General features: G+C 61.0%; 2 non-coding genes across 2 annotated transcripts; one reads left to right on the top strand and one right to left on the bottom strand.

The window, feature by feature from the left end:
• The first annotated feature begins 935 nt into the window (after positions 1 to 935).
• On the top strand, positions 936 to 1,008 carry TRNAK-UUU (transfer RNA lysine (anticodon UUU)). Its single transcript has one exon. It is a non-coding gene; the product is annotated as a tRNA-Lys (tRNA).
• Positions 1,009 to 1,190: 182 nt separating this feature from the next.
• On the bottom strand, positions 1,191 to 1,263 carry TRNAK-UUU (transfer RNA lysine (anticodon UUU)). Its single transcript has one exon. It is a non-coding gene; the product is annotated as a tRNA-Lys (tRNA).
• Between the last annotated feature and the right edge of the window lie 5,142 nt (positions 1,264 to 6,405).

The raw sequence follows: 6,405 nt of genomic DNA, 5'->3' as shown, positions 1-6,405 counted from the left end.
CCCCGGTGGAAAATGTAAAAAAAAAAAAAAAAAATTTAAAATTAAAAAATAATAATAAATGCATAAAGTAGTACTAAGTAATGAATACGGATCAAATATTGTATATAATAAATTTAATTATTATATATTACGTGATACAAAAAATTGCAATAAATAAAAATAAATAATTAGTAATAAATGAGAATGACAATAATAAAAATTTTTAAATGGAGGGGGGGAAATTAAATGTTATCTCAAGCTCTTTGATGCAAGATCTTTGTATATTTTCAAGCTTAATCAGCATGAAAGGAGAGCTGCTCAGTGGAGCAGGCAGCAGGTACATCCCTGACTCAAGGACACCCTGGAATTATCAAGCCTTAAGGATGGAATAAATCAAGATGTCGATGTGTGTCTATGGAGACATCGCTGACTCGGCAAAATATTCAAGGTCCCTGTGTCCTAGAGCTGAGCTATCTTTATTTTAATACCCACCTCGACATTAGAATATTCTCCTGGACATTATAATATCCACTGGAATACCCACCTGGATATTAGAATACCCACCTGGATATTAGAATATCCATCGATCTTCATTATAAAACCCACACTTTCCCATGTCACCTGCTCCAGGTGACCCTGCCGTGTCAGGGGGATTGGACTGAATGATTTCCAGAGCTCACACCCAAGCTGGGATCAGGGAATATGTTTGGAAAATTCCGAACTAATCCTGTCAGAGCCTTGGGAAGCGACCAAAGCGGAAACAGCAAAATCCGGTGCGATGTGCTGGGTTTGTGGCCGAGCACCCCAGGCTGCACCGCTGGGACAGAAATGACCCGTGTTTGTCCCGGGGGGAGGGAACCGCACGCCGGGAGCGGATCCCATTTCCTGGAAAAAGCCGGGAGCGGCCGCTCCGCATTGTGCGCTGATAACCGCGGTGGGTAAAGGAGTGAGGCAGAGCCCGGATAGCTCAGTCGGTAGAGCATCAGACTTTTAATCTGAGGGTCCAGGGTTCAAGTCCCTGTTCGGGCGGTTCTCATTTTTCTTTTTTTTTTTTTTTTGCCCGGCCCAATCTTTTCACCCCGCAAGAAAAAAACCCCTTTTTACACCCGCGGCACGACCGGCGCTGCCCGCCGGAAGGTCCCGGCTGCGCCCGCGGGGAATCCTGGCAGGAAATAAAAAATAAAGGAACTGATCTGTGGGAAAAGGAGATCCGCCCGAACAGGGACTTGAACCCTGGACCCTCAGATTAAAAGTCTGATGCTCTACCGACTGAGCTATCCGGGCTCTGGGGCAAAGCGGCGCACGGCCGGAATATCCCGCTGTAACGGGAAGGGTGGCGGCCGGTACTTCACTGCCCGTACTCCCGTCTGCACCCCGCTATCTGCGCCCCGCTATCTGCACCCCACTATCTGCATCCCGCTATCTGCGCCCCGCTATCTGCGCCCCGCTATCTGCACCCCACTATCTGCACCCCGCTATCTGCACCCCGCTATCTGCGCCCCACTATCTGCGCCCCGCTATCTGCACCCCACTATCTGCACCCCGCTATCTGCGCCCCGCTATCTGCACCCCGCTATCTGCACCCCACTATCTGCGCCCCGCTATCTGCGCCCCGCTATCTGCACCCCGCTATCTGCGCCCCGCTATCTGCGCCCCGCTATCTGCACCCCACTATCTGCACCCCGCTATCTGCACCCCGCTATCTGCGCCCCGCTATCTGCATCCCGCTATCTGCACCCCACTATCTGCACCCCACAGTCTGCACCCCCCTATCTGCGCCCCGCTATCTGCACCCCGCTATCTGCACCCCACAATCTGCACCCCACAATCTGCACCCCGCTATCCTGCCCCTCACTACCATAACCCCCTGCCTGCACCCCCTGATTTAACCCTCCCTTGCCTGAACCCCACTATCTGCACCCCACTATTTGCATTTTCCTGCCTGCCCCTCCCTTGCCTTAACCCCCTGCCTGCACCCCCTGTTTGAACCCCATTATCTGCACCCCCCCCCCCCGCCTGCCCCCTCTGCCTGTCCCCCCGAGCCTCCCGAGCCCCCCGCAGCCCCACAGCCGCTCCCAGACGGCCAATACCGCGGCTCTGGCACAGGTCGGGATCCCAAAAAAACAGCACCAGGCTCATCCCGCTCATTCCTCTCCCTGTGGGCTGTCGGGAACAGGGGGCTTCCACTGCCAGCTCTGGGGGTCCCCTGTCTCTTCTCCCTGCAGCAAAGTGGGGTGGGCTGGAGAAAAGTCTGGGTTCAAAGGGAAGAGGGGGACAGGGAATGATCCATACCAGGACAGGGAATGTTTTGGTGTCCCTGGACTCAAGGCTGCTTGGGGCCTGCTGGGACATGGGGTCACACCCGGGGACCCCCAGATCCCGTCATCTCCTTGTTTTTGGTGAATCCCACAAAACCTCCACCCTCCCGTCCCCTGGGGAGTCTTGAGGAAGGCCGGGATAATGCTCTGGGATTCATAATCCCGGGATAATCTCTGCCACCGCTAAACCCAAACCACAGCTGTGACCCACGGCCCTCCCAGCGTGGCTTTCCAGCGGAGCTGGGATTCCAGCGGGGACCATTATCCCTTTCTGTCGGAGCTTGGCTGCCAGGGAAAACACATCCCGGGCACCTCTGCCATGGCTCGGGCACATCTGCTGCCCACTTGGGGTGTCCCCCTGCCCCCCGAGCCCCGGGGTCGGGCCGCTGTGGCGGCAGCGTGTCCTCACCCAGCTGGGGGCTCTGGGGACCAGCAGGGGCACCCCGGTCCCAGTGCGGGCTGTGGGGTGTCCCAGCACCCCCCAAAGGAGCACCCACAGCCCCGGGGGGGACCCCAGTGGGGAGTAGGGGGGGGTGGGTGCTGGTGGGGACAGCAGGGATGTCCCCGAGGATGGCGGGAGGTGGAGGAGGACAAGGGCAGAGCGGCGGGAGCAGCTCCGGGAGGCGATGCCGGGATGGGGACAGGAGGGGGGAACGTCCCCGGGATTCCACGGGGAGAGCTGGGAGCATCCCGGGGACACCGGGGGGGAACCGGGCGGGATCTGCCCGGGGTCGGTGCAATGCGGAGGGAGACCAGGAGCATCCCGGGGACGTTCAGAGGGGCACCGGGGGATACCGGGGGACACCCGGGGGATACCGGGGGACACCCGGGGGACACCAGCCAGGGCTCCGTGCAATGCGGAGCGCGGCCGGGAGATGGCCCCGCACTGCCCCGCGCTGCGCCCGCCATTGTCCGCCGCCTCCGCCGCGGTGCTCCCGCCTCCCCCGGGCTCCTCCCGCATCCCTCCGGCTCCTCCCGCATCCCTCCGGCTCCTCCCGCATCCCCGGCCCCGCCGCCGCCGCCGCAGCCGCTCGGAGCAGGTAGGGCCGCGCCGGGGGGCGGAGGGAGCGGGGGGGAGCGGGGGGCTCCGCTCGGCTCGTCCCGGGGTTTCCCCGCTGAAAAAAATGATCTTTTATTTATAAATATAGGTCTGTGTATCCATAATTTCCCCTCCCGGCGGAGATGCGGGACCCGCTCGCGTTCTCGGCGCTTTCCAAAAGCTGCGGCTCGTCTTGGGGCTGCTCCAGAGCACCGGGAACCCCAAAAGCGGGGAGGGGGGGGGAAGAGGAGGAAAGGGGGGGAACGCGGGGCTGCCCCTTCCCGGGGCACGCTGTGGGATCGGGGGTCTTGGAATGTCCCCTCAGGCCGGGGGGAGCGGGAATCTGGGGGGGTTTGGATGAGCGGAACAATGAAATGGTGCCCGAGGAACGGCGAAGTTGGTCCTGGGGAAAGAGGACAGGGGTGCGGGGGGGGTCCTGTCCCCTCCCGGCGCAGGGGGAGGGACAGGGATGGGGATGGGGACAGGGATGGGGACACGGGGATAGAAATAGGGAAGGGACGGGGACGGAGGTCACAGAATCCTAGAATGGTTGTAAGGGACCTTAAAGACCCTTTAAAGGGTCGTTCCAACCCCCCTGCCCTGGGCAGGGATGCCACCCTCTGGATGGGGACAGGGACAGGGGCAGGGACAGGCCAGCCGTGGTGTGAGGCTGAGCAGGGTCGGCTCATCCCAGCCCTAAAACCCCACGGTTTTAGGGGCAGGAAGCTCTTTTGAGGATGCTGGGGGGAATCTGGGATCCCTGTGCTCCTGCAGGACAGTCCTGCGGATCCCAAAGCTGTGGGAATACTCCTGGATAACAAATTCCAGAGGTTTGGGAGCTGTTACCCTGGAGCGAGGGAGCTCCATGGACTCCCGGCAGCCGCTCGTGTGTGTGAGGCCGAGCACGGCTGGGATTGTTCCCGGGATCTGGGCCGGGCTCGGCGAGCACCAGCGTGACCAGGAAAATCAATCCTTGCCTCCCAGAGCAGGAGAGAAAGGATAACAGGGAGCTGTGGGGTGAGGGAACGTTCCTGGAGCCTGGATCCTCCAGGAAAACCAATCCTTCCTTCCCAAAGAGGGAGGAACGGGGTGACAGCGAGTTGTGGGGTGAGGGAACCCGCCTATCCCGGATTTCCCGGGATAACCGCCCCATCCAGGCACCTGCCCCACCTCCTCGCCTCCGGAGCACCCTCCTAAATTCCAGAGGGAGGCTGGGGAGAGGATCCAGAGGATCCAGAGGATCGGCCGTTCCAGCCCTTCCCTTCCAGCCCTGCAGCCGGGCGTTCCTCGCCTGCTGCAGCGGGAGCAGGTGCTCCGTGTGGGAGCGTTGCCGGGATGCACCGGGATTCACCGGGATTCACCGGCATGTGCCAGCCGGAGCACAGGGATACCCCGGGATGGGAAGGGCTGTGCAAGGCCGGGGAGCTGGAAAGGCTTGGGGGTCCCTCCAGGGAGCAGCAGCAGCATTCCCAGCCCCATCCCGCTTTTCCATGCCTGTGTCTGGCCTGTGCCTGTGGCGTGTCCTTGGGATGTGGCTCTCTTCCACGGCACGGGAATCCTGCGGGATGAGCACCCTGAAAGGGCTGGGGGTGCACTCCGGGATGATCCCTGTGCTCCCTGCACCCCCAGGATGATCCATGTCCTCCCTGCATCCCCGGGATGATGATCCCTGTCCTCCCCACATCCCTGGATGATGATCCATGTCCTCCTTGCATCCCGGGAGCAGCTGGCTCCGGGAGAGGAGCCCCATGGCAACAGGGAAAGGGCTGGAGCATTTTCCATGGATACAGCAGCGGGATCCATCCCCCGGGGCCGCTCCGGAGCGCCGGGCAGGGAGGGCGATCCCAAATCCTGCTGCTGCTTCCCAGCGCATCCCGGGATGCCTCCCGAGCTGTGCTTCCCATGGATCAGCTCTCCGGGGCGGTTTTGGGGCGTTTTAGGGACGTTTTTGGAGTGGTTTTGGGGTGGTTTTGGGGTGGTTTTGGGGTGGCTTTGAGGCGGTTTTGGGGTGGTTTTGGGGCTGCAGCCCCTCCTGTCCCTGTGCCCCTCCTGTCCCCTGTGCCACCGGCGCCGGGTGGGTGGTAGGGAGGAAGCCGAGATTTGCATAGGACACGGGTGGTGGCAGCGGGGACAGCGCGACGCCACCCCCAGCGTCCCCCTGGGGGTCCCCCGGAACCCTGGGCCTGGTTGGGGGGGGTGGGGAGGTGGGGCTGTGAGTGATTCCGAAAGTCGGGGCGTGGGTGTGACACGGGGACAGGCGAGCATCAGCTCCCGCACCAGCACTTGCAGGGCGATTTTGGGGCTCTTCCATCGGGTTCTCCCAATCCTTGCTCCTTGTGCTGCCCCAGCTGGGAAGGGAAGGGGCTGAGCCGCCTGCTCGCCGTGTCCCCAGCCCTGGTGACATCCCCTGGTGGCAGCAGGAGCCCTCAGCGTGGCTTTTCTCCAGCTGCTGTTGGCTCTGTGGGGTCGAACCTGCTTCCCACCCCATTCCCGTGGCAATTCCAGCCCCACCGAGCTCCAGCGGGATGCAGATGTTTGTCTTGGAGCCGAGCGCGGAGCTGTGGCTTTGTCAGCCACGAAATTCCGTTCGGAGTTTGTTGCTTTTGGGTTAAAAGTGGATTTTCCTCTGTTCCCCTTCCAAAAACCCGGCGCTGCCAGCTTTTGGGATTTCTGCTTTTCCAGGAAAAGCTCACAGCTGCCAGCAGGGCCCGGAATGCCAGGGAAGGGAACATTCCCAGCCTCTCAGCCCCCCTGGAGTCGTTTTTTCCAGCTGGAAAGCACCAAAATCCCTGGATGAGCTGGTGCTGGGGGGCCGAGAGGGACCGGGAACGGCACAAATCCTGCGGGAGTTGCGGAGCTCATTAGGAGCCATCTGGTCCTACAGAGCCTGGGGCCAGGGGGGCCTCTTGTAGGGTGGGGAGGGGGTGACAGGTCTGGGGGGTGACAAAAACCCCACAGGGCTGGGAGGGGACAGCAGGGATCGGCCTGGGGACAGAAGGGGGGGTGTGAGGGTGCCCATCCATCAATCCCTCACCTTTCCCTATTCCCAGAGTATTCCCAGACATCCAT

The sequence above is a fragment of the Aphelocoma coerulescens genome, chromosome 26 (assembly GCF_041296385.1).
Source record: "Aphelocoma coerulescens isolate FSJ_1873_10779 chromosome 26, UR_Acoe_1.0, whole genome shotgun sequence".
In the NCBI taxonomy this organism is placed as follows: domain Eukaryota; kingdom Metazoa; phylum Chordata; class Aves; order Passeriformes; family Corvidae; genus Aphelocoma; species Aphelocoma coerulescens.
This window is presented reverse-complemented; position numbering and strand designations above follow the sequence as displayed.